Raw genomic sequence first — 19,085 nt, 5'->3', positions numbered from 1 at the left:
AGCTATGACTGCTCCTGCCGCTCCGGATATCTAAGGGATGGAAGAGAGTTTGTCATTCTTAATATCTGCCCTGCTTCGGTGGGTCTGTCAACACCGAAGTTCCGTTCTACTGCAACTTTGGCACCGGATACATGACATTCAATAACTCCAAGTGCAGGAACCTGGATGAGTGTGCCATTGGGCACTGTAGCCCCTTCTTCACCTGTGCCAACTTCCTGGGCTCCTTCACCTGTAAGTTCAGGGGCAACAGGGGCAACAGCATCACCTGTGAGGACCTGGACAAGTGCTCCATGGCACAGCAGTGCAACCCCGATGCCCTCTGCACCAACCTGGCAGGCATGTTCATCTGCAGCTGCCAAGTATGTTACTCCGGGGATGGGGTGATCCAGTGTCCAGATGTGAACTGGTGGACAATGGAGGCTGCTGGAACAAAGCCATCTGCGTCAACAGTAAAGGTTCCTTCTGTCTGTGTCCAGCCTGGTTCGACCTGGTGAGCCGCACCATCTGCCAGGATATACACAGAGTGTACAAAACATCAAGAACACCTGCTCTTTCCATGCCAAACTGACCAGGTGAGTCCAGGTGAAAGCTATGATCCCTTATTGATGTTACCTGTTAAATCCACTTCAGTTGGTGTAGATGAAGGGGGGGAGACAGATTCAATAATGGTTTTTAAGCCTTGAGACAATTGAGACAACGATTGTGTATGTGTGCCATTCAGAGGGCGAATAGGCAAAATATTTAAGTGCCCTTGAACAGGGTATGATAGCTGCCAGGCGCACCGGTTTGAGTGTGTCAAGAACTGCAACGCTGCAGGGTTTTTCACTCAACAGTTTACCACGTGTATCCAGAATAGTCCACCATCCAAAGGACATCCAGCCAACTTGACACAACTGTGGGAGGCATTGGAGTCAACATGGGCCAGCATCCCTGTGGAATGCTTTCGACACCTTGTAGAGTCCATGCCCTGACAAATTGGAGCTGTTCTAAGGGCAAAAGGGGGGACAACTCCTAATGGCCTGGGACTCATCTACAATGAGTGTACAGAACATGGAGGAGCCATGCCACCTCAATGAGCGCTGCTCCAACACTTTGGGGGCTTACGGGTGCCCTAGCCAGGTGACCATGGCCTGTACGGATATCAACGAGTGCAAAGTGGACAACCCCTGGCACGACAATGCCACCTGTTTGAACACAGTGGGCTCCCATACCTGTACCTGTAAGCACGGATTCACAGGCAACGTCTCCAAGTGTGAGGATGTGGACGAGTGCGTTGCAAATGGCACCTGCCACCCGTGGTTACTGTGTGCTAATGTGCACGGCGACTTCTCCTACTCTTGCCAGCAGGGCTTCACCGGGGACGGCTTCTGGTGGTGCCAGGATGTGAATGAGTGTGCTCTCTCCAACGCCGCCACCTGCCCCCCCGTGTTAGAGTTTGTCAACTCCCCCGGAGCCTACGTTTGTTCCTGTATGAACAAGACAGTGACCTATAATGACACCTGTGTGGCCCCCAGTTTCTAATGTGCCTCTGCCTGCCACCTTCATGGGCTCTGCCAACCCTCATCCGCTGGCTACCTTGGCTTTGAGGGGGATTGACTCACCTGCTCTGACTTAAGTGAGCGACAGGAGAGTGTGTGCTCCCAGAATGAGACTGTGTGAATATCCCAGGCTCTTTTGCCTGCCTCTGCAAAGTAGGCTACAGACAGAACGAGACAAACTGCGCTGTTAAGAAGACTTGATTTAGTTCACAAATATTACCAGAACTACTCAATATTTCACAATAACCATTCAATTGCAAAGTCCTGTCTTTCTTTATTCAAAATCTGGTGTTTGATGATCTTACTTAGAATATGTTGTTCTGTAAAATTGATAATGTGGTAAGACCGTGTTCAAGGGACTAATTCTATCTCTCTCTCTCTTCCGATATGGATGAGAGTGAATCTGGAGAAAAGGAGTGCTGTATGTTTGCGAGTCACCTCTTGTTTCTGTCACCGTGGCTTTGCTGGTGATGGGAAGAATTGTTCTGGTAAGCAAACCATTTCTCTTGTCATTTGTATCATCACTATACATTACATTACTTTGATTGTTTTGACTGTTCATCTATACTGTACCTGCCCTGCTTTTGTGTGAGCTTTTTTTTTAGCAACTTATGGGGCTGTTTCCTTGACACTGTCCCATTTTGGATGAATTATAGACATTGATGAGTGCCAAACCCAAAATGGAGGGTGCCACCCTGTTGCCAGCTGCTACAAATGGTTGTGTCACATCTGCTCCCACTGCGCCCTCTGGTGTTCATCCAGTGTCATCCTAACCCGCAGTTCTCCCCCTGTTGAGCAACCCCGGTTCTGCACTCCATATCGTTCTGTGTACAATAAACATTTTGGTTCATTCATCTCTGCTTCTGCATCTGCATCTGAGTCCGCTCTTGGGTTCCTCTGTGTTTTCTTCATGTAACAGGTTGGATCCTTCAACTGGCACCGAGGGCAGTGGCTATGAGTGCCAGGATGTTCACGAGTGTCCTTACAACTCCACCCAGCCCCACAACTCGTCCATGAGGACGAGTGAGCGTGTGTGGATACGGATGGTCTCGGGAATCGAACCCACTACCCTGGCGTTACAGGCGCCATGCTCTACCAACTGAGCTACAGAAGGACCACACGGGCAATGGCACCTGGTGGAGGGCGTGGGCCAGTGGTGACCGGTAATTCAGTTTTGAGCTCTACCTGTCTAGCAAAAAGTTTTTTTTTTTTTTTTTTGCATGTTAGCATTAATGTGTCACATATTAGCTTGCAAACAATGTAAAAGAAAGAGTCAATAACAGTGCATACAAACATGGTCTCTTTTTTTTGCTTTCTTAAAGGCAGCTCCAAAATGCAGGTGTTTCAGCCAGGCTCAGTGCTTTCTGTAGTGGTGGTGGGGCAGCCAGCGGAAAACAGGGATGGGGTTGGTTATGTTCTCTAGTTGAACCGTGATTGGCTCAGTGTTCTCTCACACATGGGGACACTACGTCACTGCAAAATCTACGAAGAGAGCTCGAAAATTCAACCCCTCCGAGACTCTGGTTTCGCGCCCAGGCTCTGTCGTAACCGGCCGCGACCGGAGGTCCGTGGGGCGACACACAATTGGCCCAGCACAATTGGCCCAGCGGGCTTGGCCGGTAGGGATGTCCTTGTCTCATCGCGCATCACCAGCGACTCTAGTGGCGGGCTGGGCGCAGTGCGCGCTAACCAAGGTTGCCAGGTGCATGGTGTTTCTTCCGACACATTGGTGCGACACATTGGTGCGGGTGTGTTAAGAAGCAGTGCGGCTTGGTTGGGTTGTGTATCGGAGGACGCATGACTTTCAACGTTCGTCTCTCCCGAGCCCGTACGGGAGTTGTTGCGATGAGACAAGATAGTAGCTGCTAAAAAAAACAATTGGATACCACGAAAAAGAGGTCAAATAAAAATGCCATCCAAGAAGACTCATTTGCTCATTTGGTCATTTGCCACAGATAAAATGTGGTCAAATCAGATTAAATTCATGGACTGATCATGTCATACGTCACTTTCAAAATCTTAGCTAGCAAGTAGCAGTCATCATCATGAATCAAGTTGACAATCTATTGGCAAATCCTTGTCATATAAAGATAAATTATGAAGAGAAATTCTAGATAAAAACGTATCGGTGCTCATTGGACATAAACATTATACAAGTTGGAAATCACAAAATTCAACAATGAGGGGTTTGGAAGGAATCAGTGGGTAACTGCAAGCATTGCAAAGCAATCTTTTGCCTGCTATTCAGTGGAGTGGGCGTGTGGTCCAAGTCTGGGTTTAAGGGTCTTTTTTCCAAGCTTAAAAGGATAAACATTCAACATTGGCCATGCTGTCAATCCAACATGACTTCTGCCACGTTCAAAACAACTGGAAACTCGGAACTGGGAAATCTCAGACTTCAACTGGGAACTCTGGGGAGAAAAAAACGAGCTCCGGCTGGGAGAATACATTTTGAACGGTCATCCAACTCGGAATTCCAAGTCAAAAACTCTGGCCTCTTTCTTGAGCTCCGACCTGGAGATCACTGACATCATAATTTGACCATGTTTTTTTCAGAGTTCCCAGTTGTTTTGAAAGCACCATTAAAAAAAAAGTTTAATGACAAAATTTGCCCACAAAGGATCGACGTGCCACCTTTCTGTTCAAGTGAGCACAACAAGGTGCAAAAATGTATTGTATGCTGCTGCAAAAATGATGTAATATGCCAAAAAGATATGTATACTGTAGCGATACTAAGTGTATGTTGTGTAGTAAGCTATTAGTAGCCCATGTGCCTCACCCTAATAATTTGGTCCCTTTTCCCCCCATAACTTAGCCTACTGTTCTGACTTGGTGGTGCACATGTGGCCTATAGCCTGTTTTTAGAGAAATATCATCATAAAATATTGGAAGAGCTTTCATTGTCTGCTTACAGTGAGGCAAAAAAGTATTTAGTCAGCCACTAATTGTGCAAGTTCTCCCACTTAAAAAGATGAGAGAGGCCTGTAATTTTCATCATAGGTACACTTCAACTATGACAGACAAAATGAGAGAGAAAAAATCCAGAAAATCACACTGTAGGATTTTAAATGAATTTATTTGCAAATTATGGTGGAAAATAAGTATTTGGTCAATAACAAAAGTTTATCTCAATACTTTGTTATATACCCTTTGTTGGCAATGACAGAGGTCAAACGTTTTCTGTAAGTCGGGGGGTGAAAGTGTATCATAATGTCATAATTATAATGGGGTGTGCCACTGTTTGACTAACTGTGCATTTCATTCACATTTGTATCCGTTTGGTGACCAGGGGAAGATTGAGGATTGTGATTGGACAAAGAAGATGGGATCTCTCTTTACGTCACACCAATTATGGATTTCCGCTTCATGGGCAAGCTGTTTGATCGGATCTATGTAAGTATCCACATCTTTACCCACAACTCTTACACTGGAAATCCTGAACTAAAGAGAGCAAGACAATAAGTGATGAGTACTATTTACATTTTTGTACAATTCTATTTTTCCTCTATTTTGCAGTTGGAAGAAAATGTACATCACTGTGATTCTTCTCTGAAATGGCCTTTGCTGTGGACATTTAGTGAAACATTATTCTCTATCCTGCTTAGTTCTCAGATAATGGACTTATCCAGTTTGTCAGTCAGAACTAGTTCCTGCTTCCTGTCCCCTTCCCTAAGGGTTTCTGCCATGCTGGCAGTGTTCTGACCTACGATGCTGACCTCACCCATGGGGAGGGGAAGCTGCTCTATCAGGTGAGAGGTCAAGAGTTGAGGGGTCAGAATTGAATTTGGGTCAAAGTGGAATCAAAGTGGGGATTTACTAATCACACCTTCTCTTCATTATTTTCTCTCTCCTAGGAATACCACCAGCTGAATATGTCTGATACATATTCCCAAATTGTCTTCAATCGTACAGCGGAGGATGTTACACGGAACAGAAGGGCAAACCTGCGTTTACCCCAGCCTGCGTTGTAAAGATCACCTGGGATCATGTGATGGCTGTCTACTACCAGGAAATGAACCACTCAGAGTATTGGTCTGTTTTCAATGTCCATGTTCCAGTTATGTCATATTCCAATATAGGCATATACTTTGGGTGTCTATTGGTGGTAAACATGATTGCATATCTGTCAGGAAAGTTAGTTATTGGACGGTAGGGTGTGGTATAGTTTGCTCTGATGTTTGTCCTAGTTTGGCATCCATTGTTGTGTGCATTGTGAGAACCTCAGGTGTTAGGTTACATTCTCCCAGCTATGTCAGTTCTCACCTATTATTTTTATTCCTGTGGTGCCACCTTGTGCCCACTTCCAGACTAACACCTTCTAGTACATCCTGACTACCGACGGGGAGCACTCCTTCGCTCTGCTACGCTTCGGGGAGTTGGGGTCCTGGCCAAAGGCTCCACCACTTTTTCAACGAGATCACAAATGAAATGAATCTATTTGGGTGGCGGTACAGGCTTAAGGAGGTGAGGGGAAATATAGGTCAGAGCCCAAACGGAACCCCCAGAAGAGGTGCCAGGTGTAAGCAGTAAAGGAGCCTGAGCCAAAGGAGTGGGCCAAGGGGGTGTCGTGGTGCCCCCACACCCAAGCACTGGAGGATCTGGCATACGGGCCTGAGACCCTGCCCCTCAACCAGCAGGATCAGATACGGGTAACGGAGCTACTGGGACTGCGCTGGGGTGGCGTGTTCCAGTCCATCCTGTCCAATGTATGTATGACCCACAAGGTGCCCTGTTGGCTGGATACAGCGAGTGCTATTTCACTAGAGCCTCTGCACAGAAACACGTACAGTGAGAACCAACAGTATTATGACAGTTTTTAGAGTCCAAAGTTTGTAGAGTCAGAAGCTTGATGTAAACATTGTGTGCTAGGAATATGGGACCAAATAATAAACGTTTGACTACTTTAACACACATAAGTGAATTTGTCTTAATACTTGTGGTCCCTAAAAATGGGGGGACATGAACAAAAAGTGCTGTAATTTCCAAACGGGTCACCTGACTTGAATGAAAATACTCTCAAATGAAAGCTGACTGTATGCACATCACAGCAATTGTATCAGTTCAAATCCAGATTGCTGGAGTATAGAGCCAAAACATAAAAAATGGGTCACTGTCCCAATACTTCTGGAGCTCACTGTAGGTAACGTCTCATTTAAGTCATATAGTGAAAGATCAACCTGCCATTTGGAATGTTGTTCAAATCAATAATACCACTCAATGATGTAATCACTAACTGCATGTCTTTTAAACGAGCAAACTCGTTCTTATTGCCTAACAATAGTTTTGTCTTTTATCATTTCTAGTTGAGGATCTCCTTCTGTTCCAATGGTGTTGTATCCTGTCTCCTCTGTGCCACCTCTATCTGGCCATGACACCCCTGGACCGTTGCCAAGGTTATGGCTGGGTGAGCGACTGCTGCATAAAAGCAGCCAAGGCAACACACAGCATTGGTGATTGCTTACCTCTACTCAGCGGAATGGGGTTAATTTACCTTCAGCTCCTGTCAACTCGTTTAATTCATTATTATTTACTTGGATCACAATATATTTAAGCAATAAGGCCCGAGGTGGTGTGGATATGGCCAATATACCACGGCTAAGGGCTGTTCTAACGCACAACGCAATGCAGAGTGCCTGGACACAGCCCTTAGCCTATCACATGAGTTGACGCTGGAGAGACGAAGCAGGTACGGGGAGTCAAACATTGAATAAATAACAGACATATAACAAGACAGGAACAGCGTCAGCAAACAAAGACAAAAAACAATCAATGCAGCAGCAGGGAACAGAGAAAGGGAACTGACAGATATAGGGGAGGAAATCAACAGGTGATGAGTGAGTCCAGGTGAGTCCAATAACGCTGATGCGTGTGACGAGGGAAGGCAGGTGTGCGTGATGGATGGCAGGAGTGCCTGATGCATGGCAACCTGCTGCCCTCAAGCGCCAGGGGGAGGGAAGAGCGGGAGCAGACATGACATAGCCTTGGCATATGGGCCATATAACACAAACCCCCGAGGTACCTTATTGCTATTAGAAACTGGTTGCAAATGTAATTAGTTTAGTCATAGTAACGGTCTGACTTAATAATAATAATAAAATATATGCTATTTAGTCATACAGTCATGTGTGATATAGGGTCTGATTTAACTCAGCTGTCAGCCAATCAGAGTTCAGGGCTCGACCCACCCAGTTTATAATAATATATATCCCACATGTTTGGCCCCATTATGTGATAATAGACAGATCCATCGCACCGTGCCTGTCAGTGTAAATGTACTGTATACAGCCTTGGTTAGTGAATGGTGTCCTAGTCATGTGTATCTGTTATGTCTGCCGGCATGGTGTACAGTAGCCTTCATTTCATCACCTTCAATGGGACTGAGTACTCCTTCAAGGCCCTGCGGCAAGTTTGTCATTGTGCACCTCTCCTCCTACACCAGCTCCATTATCTTCACGCTGCAGGGCGAGAAGGACGAGCTGGAGACAGATGGACAGGCCAGACGGGTCCCCGCGGTGGTGACGATGGCTCCTTTCCACAAGGTCAGTGTGTGTGCGTGCATGTGTGTGCGCCTTATGGGTTGTATTATGGGCTGTAAATCTCATGTGGTTAATTATCCTTACCTCGGTGTGAATGTGTGTGTGTTTAGGTTAAGTGGCGGTGTGCATAGTCAGGAGAGGGACTGGAGGTCCTGGTGTGGATGATGTGGAGGTCTCTGTCGGTAAGGTTTGATCACCGGCTATATTTGTATTTATTATGGATCCCCCATTAGCTGCTGCTACTCTTCCTGAGATCCAGCAAAATTAAGGCAGTTTATACAATTTAGAAAACATTAAAATACAGATTTTACAACACACTGTGAGCCCTCAGGCCCCTACTCCAACACTACCACCACATATCTACAGTACAAAATCCATGCGTACGTGTGTGTATAGTGCGTATGTTATCGTGTGTGTGTGTATGCACGTGTCTGTGCCTATGTTTGTGTTTCTTCACAGTCCCCACTGTTCCATAAGGTGTATTTTTATCTGTTTTTTTGTATCTAATTTTAGTGCTGGCATCAATTACTTGATGTGGAATAGAGTTCCATGTAGTCATGGCTCTATATAACACTGTGCGCCTCCCATAGTCTGTTCTGGGACTGTGAAGAGACCTCTTGTGGCATGTTTTGTGGGGTATGCATATGTGTTAAGCTGTGCGCTAGTAATTCAAACAGACAGCTTGTTGCATTCAACATGTCAATACCTCTCATAAATACTAGTAGTGATGAAGTCAATCTCTCCTCCACTTTGAGCCAGGAGAGATTGACATGCATTTTAGCTCTCTGTGTACATCCAAGGGCCATCCGTGCTGCCCTGATCTGAGTCAATTGCAATTTTTGCCCTTTTTGTGGCACCTGACCAGTAGTCCAGGTGTGACCAAACTAGGGCCTGTAGAATAGTGTTGATAGTGCTTTTAAGAAGGTTGAGCATTGCTTTATTATGAACAGACTTATTCCCATCTTAGCTACTGTTGTATCGACATGTTTTGACCATGACAGTTTTACAGTCCAGGGTTACACCAAGCAGTTTAGTCACCTCAACTTTCTCAATTTCCACATTATTTATTACAAGATTTGGTTGAGGTTTATGGCTTAATCAATGATTTGTCCCAAATACAATGCTTTTAGTTTTAGAAATATTTATGCCTAATTTATTACTTGCCACCCACTCTGAAACGAACTGCAGCTCTTTGAAAAGTGTAGCAGTCATTTCAGTCGTTGTAGTAACTGACATGCATAGGGTTGAGTCATCTGCATACATAGACACGCTGGCTTTACTCAGTGGCATGTCATTAGTAAAAATTGCAAAAAGTAAGGTGACTAGACAGCTGCCCTGGGGAATTCCTGTTTCCACATGGATTATGTTGGAGAGGCTTCCATTAAAGAACGCCCTCTGTGTTCTGTTAGACAGTTAACTCTGTATCCACAATATAGCAGTGGTGTAAAGCCATAACACATATGTTTTTCAGGCAGCAGACTATGATTGATAATGTCAAAAGCTGCACTGAAGTCTAACAAAACAGCCCTCACAATCTTTTTATCATGAATTTCTCTCAGCCAAACATCAGTCATTTGTGTAAGTGCTTGTTGTTGGGCCTTTATTATTCTTAGGTAGTGGAATTACTTTTGCTTCCCTCCAAGCCTGGGGGCACACACTTTCTAGTAGGCTTACATTGAAAATATGCCAAATAGGAGTGGCAATATCATCCACTATTATCCTTAGTAATTTTCCATCCGAGTTGTCAGACCCCGGTGGCTTGTCATTGTTGATAAGACAATTTTATTCTCCTCTTCCACACTCACTTTACGGAATTCAAAATTACAATGCTTGTCTTTCATAATTTGGCCAGATATACTTGGATGTGTAATGTCAGTGTTTGTTGCTGGCATGTCATGTTAGCTTATCCTGCTTATTATAGTAGTTGGCAATATCAGTTGGTTTTGTGACGAATTAGCCATTTGATTCATTGAATGATGGAGCTGAGTTTGCCTTTTTTCCCAAAATGTCATTTAAGGTGCTCCAAAGCATTGAACTATTATTCCTTATGTAATTTATCTTTGTTTCATAGTGTATTTTCTTCTTCTTTTTATTCAGTTCAGTCCCATGATTTCTCAATTTGCAATGCATTCGCCAATCGGTTGTGCAGCCAGACTTATTTGCCATTAGATTTGCCTTATCCCTCTCGAAAATATTTTTTTTTCAATTCCTCATCAATCCACAGGGATTTAACCTTTTTTTGTGTCATTTTCTTAATGGGTGCATGCTTATTAGTAACTTGAATAAGCAATTTTCATAGATGTGTCAAGTGCAGCATCTGTTTGCTCCTCATTATACACCACAGACCAACAACTATTCTTTACATCAACAGCATATGAATCACGACAGTACATGTTGTATGACCTCTTATACACAATATTAGGCCCAGCCTTTGGAACGTTGGTTTTCATAGATATGGCTACTATACTGTGATCACTACATCCGATGGATCTGGATACTGCTTTCAAGCTCATTTCTGCAGCATTAGTAAAGATGTGATGAATACATGTTGATGATTGCATTCCTGTGCTGTTTGTAACTACCCTGGAGGTTAACCAGAAGCCATATTACTTCACCATTATTTAACATAAGATCCTCTCTAATCTTTACAGGAATGTGGTTCTGAATATAAATATCAACACCTCCACCATTGGCATTTTTCTGTAAATGTTATAACCTTATATTGCTACCACTGTATCATCAAAGGTATTATCTAAGTGAGTTTCAGAGATAGTCAGAATATGAATGCAATCTGTTACTAGCAAATTATTGATTGCATGAACCTGTTTTCTTAAGCTACATATGTTAACGTGGGCTATTTTGAGCACTTCTCGAATGCTTACTTGTTTTCATTGCTTAACTGGGAAGCTTAGCAGAAGTAGATATGCTCAGGTTATTTATGTTAGTGCAGGGTGAGCTGCACACAGGGGACTTCCTCCTAGGGCACACCGCCTCAGTGCCAACAGTATAAATCTGGTTCAAAGGCACATGATTACTGCATAGCATCGCTGTAGGATAAGCAGAAGCATTCAGGGCAGGTAGAGGGACATACATTAGGTTACTTAAATTGTGTTTACAAACACCCCTGGTATAATGTACATTTGCTTAAACATTGTGACAACTCTGCGTCACAATGGTAGTAATTAACTGAGCTGGGCTTGGGTCATTGATAAGTCATTGTCTCAATGCAACCTTATAATGCTGTGAAAGGATCCAGGAACCCAACTGATTTGGGTGGATCCTATCCTCCTTATTTTCCAAAAGGTATCAAAATTGACAACAAAAGTTACACCCATTGAGCTTCAATTATCACGTAGCCAGTTGTGAAGGGAAAGAATCATGCTAAAGCGCTCAGTGCCACGATTCAGAGACGGCACAGGGCCGGATAATGTTTAGCAGAGAGTCAATCAGCTCTTTAAAATCCAGTTTCAACTGTTCAGAGCTGCCCTTCATAATGTCATTAAAACCCACATGAACTATGATAGAATCGATTTCCATGTCCTGACGTAGTACATTCGGGAGCAGCTTAGCCTCTCTTGGGTAAGGGACAGTATTTTCACCTCTGGATGAAAAGCATGCCCAAATTAAACTGCCTGCTACTCAGGCCCATGAGCTAGGATATGCATATAATTAGTAGATTTGGATAGAAAACACTCTAAAGTTTCCAAAACCGTTAAAATATTGTCTGTGAGTATAACAGAACTGATATGGCAGGTGAAAACCTGAGGAAAATCCAACCAGGAAGTGCTTTTTTTGTTTAATTGGCTGTTTTTCCATTGAAAGCCTATCCACCATATAAAGACTTAGGACCCTGTTCACAATATATATGGCTTTCCTCAACATGTGACCAGTCTTTAGGCATTGCTTCAGAACTTTTACTCTGAAAACTGAGGGAGATACACCACTTTCAATCAGTGGACAGTGGAAATTTCCAGACATCAGCCATGCGCCATTTCTTATTTTTCCTTTTCTATTGACGAAGCTTTTGTCCGGTTGAAATATAATTTATTATTTATGACAAAAACAACCGGAGGATTGATTTTCAACATCGTTTGACATGTTTCTACCAACTTTTATTGTACTTTAAAAAAAAAACTTTTCATCTGGAATTAGTGCCCGCACCCTGTGCATTCGGATTACTGGACTGAACGCGCAAACACAAAGGAGGTTTTTGGTCATAAAGAGGGACATTATCGAACAAAACAAACATTTATTGTCTAAAATGGAGACCTGGGAGTGCCACCAGATGAAGATCATCAAAGGTAAGTGATTAATTTGAATGATATTTCTGACTTTTGTGACACCTTTCCTTGGTTGGAAAATGGCTGTATGTTTTTCTGTGGCTTAGCGCTGACCTAACATAATCGCAAAGTGTGCTTTTGCTGTAAAGCCTATTTGAAATTGGACACTGTTGAATTTACAAGAAGTTTATCTTTAAAATGGTGTATAGCACTTGTATGTTTGAGGAATTTTAATTTTGGGATTTCTGTTGTTTTGAATTTGGCGCACTGCAATTTCACTGGCTGTTGTCGAGGTGGAACGCTAGTGTCATCACATTTCTTACAATGGAGTAGAAGTCGACAGATTAATCGCCAGGGCTGATTAATTAGGGCCAAGTTTTCATAACAATCGGTAATCGACATTTATGGATGCCGATTATGGCCGATGACATTGCAATCCACGAGGAAACTGCATGGCAGGCTGACCACCTGATACTGGAGTGCAGCATCAAAAGGACCTTGTGGCTGCAAGGAGGTAAGGTAAGTTGCTAGCTAGGATTAAACTTATCTTATAAAAAACAATCAATCAGTAGTTAACTACACATGGTCGATGATATTACGAGGTTAACAAGCTTGTCCTGCGCTGCATATAATCAATGCGGTGCCTGTTAATTTATCATCAAATCACAGCCTATTTCAACTTCGCCAAACGGGTGATGACTTTAACAAAAGCGCATTTGCAAAAAAAGCACAATCGTTACACAAATGTACCAAAACAAAAACATCAATGCCTTTCTTAAAATATATTTATATATAAAAAATAAGTATATATTTATTAAACCTGCATATTTAGTTAAAATAAATTCATTTTTGAAGGCAATATTAACGAGGGAAATTGTGTCACTTCTCTTGCGTTCAGTGCAAGCAGAGTCAGGGTTTGTGCAGCAGTTTGGGCCACCTGGCTCGTTGCGAACCATTTCTTCCTAATAAAGACCGTAATTCGTTTGCCAGAATTTTACATAATTATGACATAACATTGAAGGTTGTGTACATATCATAACAGCAATTTTTGGACTTAGGGATGCCACCCGTTCGATAAAATATGGAACGGCTCCATATTTCACTGAAAGAAGAAACGTTTTGTTTTCAAAATGATCGTTTCCGGATTTGCTCAGTTGGTAGAGCATGGCGCTTGTAACGCCAGGGTAGTGGGTTCGATCCCCGGGACCACCCATACATAGAATGTATGCACACATGACTGTAAGTCGCTTTGGATAAAAGCGTCTGCTAAATGGCATATATTATTATTATTATTATAATGACGAAAGGCTCGTATTTATGTGTGTTTATTATATTATAATGAAGTCTGATTTGATATTTGATAGAGCAGTCAGATTGCAGGGTGGTAGGCAGGAGCAAGCCTGTAAGCATTCATTCAAAAAGCTCTTTAGTGTGTTTGCAGTTCTTAACTATGCTTGAAGCACAGCGCTGTTTATGACTTCAAGCCTATCAACTCCCAAGATTAGGCTGGCAATACTAAAGTGCCTATAAGAACATCCAATAGTCAAAGGAAATTGAAATACAAATGGTACAGAGAGAAATAGTCAATGCGTCATAATTCCTATAATAACTACAACCTAAAACTTCTTAACTGGGGATATTGAAGATTCGTGTTAAAGGGAACCACTAGCTTTCATATGTTCTCATGTTCTGAGCAAGGGACTTCAACATTCGCTTTCTTACATGGCACATACTGCACTTTTACTTTCTTCTCCAACACTGTGTTTTTGCATTATTTAAACCTAATTGAGCCTGATTCATTATTTATTTCAGACAAAAAAAAGTATTATACTAAGGTCAAATAAAAGTTCATTGTTCATTCAGTATTGTTGCAATTGTCATTGTGTGTGTGTGTGTGTGTGTGTGTGTGTGTGTGTGTGTGTGTGTGTGTGTGTGTGTGTGTGTGTGTGTGTGTGTGTGTGTGTGTGTGTGTGTGTGTGTGTGTGTGTGTGTGTGTGTGTGTGTGTGTGTGTGTGTGTGTGTGTGTGTGAGATATCGGTCGACCTCTACAATAGAGCTGGCTAAAATCCTGGCTGGGGTGCAGCCAGGAGAACCCTTTATGGATGGGTGAGAGGCAGGAGAACTTGAGCCCGTTGCTCCCGGCGCAAGCCTCTGACAGATGGAGAAGTCCTGCTCGATCCAGAAAAGGGACAGAAGGTTGTCTGTTGTCGACTTCGAAATCGTAGGAATAGGCACTGCGGCCGCAGACACCCCCAGCGACGAAGGTGCAGGAAGATCAGGCTCCAGGACAACGAAACTATTTGTTGTTTGTATCCACACCTTGGCCTCTAGTTGGGAGTCTAGTTCAGCTTCCACGGCTCGTGAGATGCGACGATTGTTGATTGCCTTGCTCCTCTTGCTGTGCTCCTTCCACTCCACTATTGCCTGGCCAGCCTGATAATGACAAACGACAAGGCGGAGATGCATCCAACAAGTGTGAACGCCGTCCAGCTACCAGCGTAGAAGAGGTAATCATTCCACTTTGCGTTTTCCCCAGTTTCTTACGTAGGCTGGTCGACCTGCATGATCAAGGAGCACACCTCCAGCCTCTAATCATTGACAAGCAAATAATTGCCGGATTGGAACTCTGAGTGATCTGGTTTGTCCCGAAACAAAGCTCCTACAGCACTGGAACAGTTCATTTATTTCTCCAGACAAAGAGCGCTCCATTGCAAAGCTCTGGTATCATCTTCGTTAGCTTGATGGCATCTCTGTCAAGCAGGCTTCAAACTGTCTGCTAAGCGGGATTCCGGGACAAGAAATAGCAGTCCTAGCTGTTAAAAGCGAACCACGTTGCGAAATCCACGACTAAATACCAGGTTTGGGCTCTACACATGGTAGTCTGGAGGGTGGATGGAGGTGATGGTGGACAGTAGCTGGCTGCTCTGGTGGAGGTCCCCCAGACCTTCTACAACCGCACCGTGGGCCTGCTGGGCCTCTGGAGTTCCAACCACACCGATGACTCCCTGCAGTCTGACGGGAAGCTTGATGACCTTCCCCAACAACAACCCTCCAAGTATTGGTAGCCATTCAACAGACATTGCTAGGTGTTTAAAGGAGCGGTCTTTCACCCTTTCAGCTTTGGGCCTGACAAGTTGGTAAAAATACACCCCTCGGTTTGGTCCCTGACCTGTGAGTGAGGCTTAAAGTCAATAAATCACATTGAAGGAGTTGAAATAGTTGCCCCCTGGACAAATATCTAGGAGCAGCTTACTCTCTCCCCAATTACAGACTCTAATCTTAATTACTACCCTAATTGGGCTGGTTTAGCGGGATAAACGCAAAACGGACCTTAGGTTAGCCTCTATGTGCAACTTCATCCGACTCCAACGCATTCTACCAACCGTTGTGTAAGAATTCATCAAATGCGGTGTAGTGGTGATTGAGGTCAGTTAGCATGCCTCTCTATAGGCCATTGACATGCTCAAATTTCTCTCCCATGTAGGTAACATGCCTCAAATCCACTGTTCACGTGCAGATCGGCACTCAAGATGCCAACAATATAAGCTTCTCAATGCTCTTCCCCAGACCACCACAAGCCTCTGTTGGGAAAAGTGAGCTACTCACACACACACACACATGCAACTCCCCTCTTCGTGAAGTTACCTGTAATCCCATAATTGGGTGTTTTCTCCCAGAGCGCAGTATAGTCCTGGGTTTTGAGTGTGAGATGATATTCCCATGCCGATCAACCCACACACCCTTCCTTTGTGTCTTGTCCTCCCAGGTGGTAGGGTGTCTGTGGCCTAATTCTGTCGGAATACCACCGAAGTGTGTAAAGGGAAGCCTAACTTCCCAGGAGTGCAGTGCCAGTCCCAGTCTCAATCCCAGGGAGAGACAGACCAGTTCACCTGTGGATAGTGCCCCCCGCCACCTACCATCTATGAGGACAGGCAGGGATACAAGTGCTTTGAGGATGGTTAGTGTGTTTAGGATTACAAGGGTTGTGTTCATTAGACAGAAAACGGGGTAGAAAACAGGGATGCACTGCCTGGAGCTCGTCTTTTCATGCCCTAATGAACAAGACTCCACTAGCAACCCCTCACCTGGATTCAGGAATTTATTTATTACTTGCAAAGATAAACTCCTGGCCCTGTTCATTACCATTGAGCTGTCCTCATTCATGTCTGTCATTCTTTTCCTCTCAGACTTCTACCTCCCTCCCTTCCTCTTTCGACGTCACAAGATGGCTGACAGCATCAGCTCAGGGTACAACTACAGCTGCAGGTGCAAGCCTGGCTTTACTGGGGACGGATGCCACTGTACAGGTACTGACCCGTTGACCCCTAGATGGAGTTTTGTCTGAAATCTGACAAATCCCTAATATGGCTGCCATACTCTGTATATACACTTATAAAGACAATGTAATAGATCTAAGGTCTATAGGCCATATGTTACAGTCGTATATATGGAGAGATGAATGCACATAATGATAATTTCCCTCCTAATGCAGACATAGATGAGTGCCTGGACCACTCGGCCTGTCCCAAAGCCACATTTTAGGGTTAGGTCAGTCCGATGCTCCTGTTGCTACTGTACTGAGGAAACCGATGTCTGTGGTACGTACACAGTTAAAGCCTGTTATAACTGTTCCAGCATTAGCGCTGCATGAAAGAGTATCTATGTAGGGCATTATGACCCTGTCATGCATATAAAGACTTTATTAAGGGCCCAGTGCAGTCAAAATTATTATTCGGTCAATCAATCAATCAAATGTATTTATAAAGCCCTTTTTACATCAGCCGATGCCCCAGCCTAAAACCCCAAACAGCAAGCAATGCAGATGTAGAAGCACAGTGGCTAGGAAAATCTCCTTAGAAAGGCCGGAACCTAGGAAGAAATCTAGAGAGGAACCAAGCTCTGAGGGGGGGCCAGTCCTATTCTAGCTGTGCCGGGTGGAGATTATAACAGTACATGGCCAAGATGTTCAAACGTTCATAGATGACCAACAGGGTCAGATTATAATAATCACAGTGGTTGTAGAGAGTGCAACAGGTCAGCACTTCAGGAGTAAATGACAGTTGGCTTTTCATAGCCGATCATTCATAGCCGATTATTCCTGTGCTTTGTATCATTATTATAAACGAACACTGTAAAAGTGTGAAAACATTTGATCAGTGTTATATCCTGATAGTTGCTGTCTGAAAATACAATCTACACAGGTCCATCTATCAGCAGGTTTCGCATGGGTGGGATTTTGGCTTGCCTGGTAACCTCACCAAGCGGTAAAAAATTAATAGACCAATAACAAAGAGCGTTCCAAACCTCTCTGCCAATAAAAGCTAGTTTTCAGTTTCCCCTCCCCACTCAGACCACACACATACAGTCCTAGTAAAATTATTTATTGAGAAATTGTTTTTTGCTAAAAAGCTATTTTTGTTTATTTTTGACCATTTTATTGAAAACTATTACAGTAAGGCATTTAATTGTTACCCAATTTATATATATATATATAACCAAATTGTTTTTGTATAATGATGATAACATTTATTTTGTTCCTTTGCAGGGGACTCTATATTCTCAAACGAATCCCCCAATACTGCCCACATGACATTGCTGCGTCAGTGTTACCATGGTGATCATGACCACATCATAGAATATGAAGTCATCTGATGGCTTTGTTGTTGTTGGCAGGGTTCAATGTCTTCAACGTCTCCATTGGCTGGAAGAACCAGGGTGCTGGAGGAGAGAGACTGAGACAGGTGAGAGGGAGCGTGTGGGCAGCCTGTCTCATCAAATCATTTTTTACATAGGCCTGTATTTGTGTGTGGGACATAAAACAAGCTGAAAGATCATTTGTTTTTTTCCTGACGAGGAAGTACTCACGTCCAGAAATGCCCCAGTTCTTTCTCTCTGCATTGTTGGGAAGGCCCCGTAAGCATTTCACTGTTATTCGACACCTGCCGTTTACATAGCATGTGACAAATAACATTTGATTTGATTTAGTTTGCAGTAATAGGCTATAACTATAGGGTCTACAGATTTTCCTGGGAATGGGTGTGTAAATTTAGATAATGGCAGAGGGCGTTTTGCTGCTGGTCCATGTTCATTAGGTAGCAAATGGAGGAAAACAGATTGAAAAGGGGAGGGACCACTTGGACTTGTCAAATAAGAAACACTCTTTTCCGTATTCTTTTTCAAAGAATGTTTTAAACTGTTTAGGCCTATATTTGTGTATAGGACATACACTACCTGTCAAAGGTTTTAGAAAACCTACTCAAAGATTCTTCTGTATTTTTACATTTTTTCTACATTGTAGAATAATAGGGAAGACGTCACAACTATGAAATAACACATATGGAATCATGTAGAAATGTTAAAAGTGATAAACAAATATATTTAATATTTGAGATTCTTCAAATAGCCACCATTTGCCTTGATGACAGCTTTGCACACTGTTGGCATTCTCTCAACCAGCTTCACCTGGAATGCTTTTCCAACAGTCTTGAAGGAGTTCCCACATATGCTGAGCACTTGTTGGCTGTTTTTTTTCTTCACTCTGTGGTCCGCATCACTCTCCTTCTTGGTAAAATAGCCCTTACACAGCCTGGAGGTATGTTGGGTCATTGTCCTGTTGAAAAACAAATGATAGTCTCACTAAGCCCAAACCAGATGGGATAGTGTATTGCTACATAATGCTGTGGTAGCCTTGCTGGTTAAGTGTGCCTTGAATTCTAAATACATCACAGACT

The 19,085-nt window shown here is 43.4% G+C and overlaps 1 long non-coding RNA gene across 1 annotated transcript; it reads left to right on the top strand.

The window, feature by feature from the left end:
* Window positions 1–1,932: 1,932 nt before the first annotated feature.
* On the top strand, window positions 1,933–18,649 carry LOC124037191. The gene is made up of 12 exons (XR_006839141.1): window positions 1,933–2,026; window positions 2,195–2,701; window positions 4,828–4,931; window positions 5,144–5,287; window positions 5,393–6,244; window positions 6,842–6,942; window positions 7,978–8,077; window positions 8,185–8,256; window positions 15,839–15,947; window positions 16,542–16,661; window positions 16,847–16,952; window positions 18,028–18,649. It is a non-coding gene; the product is annotated as an uncharacterized LOC124037191 (long non-coding RNA).
* Window positions 18,650–19,085: the final 436 nt, after the last annotated feature.

This window comes from Oncorhynchus gorbuscha, linkage group LG06 (genome assembly GCF_021184085.1).
Source record: "Oncorhynchus gorbuscha isolate QuinsamMale2020 ecotype Even-year linkage group LG06, OgorEven_v1.0, whole genome shotgun sequence".
NCBI lineage: Eukaryota > Metazoa > Chordata > Actinopteri > Salmoniformes > Salmonidae > Oncorhynchus > Oncorhynchus gorbuscha.
This window is presented reverse-complemented; position numbering and strand designations above follow the sequence as displayed.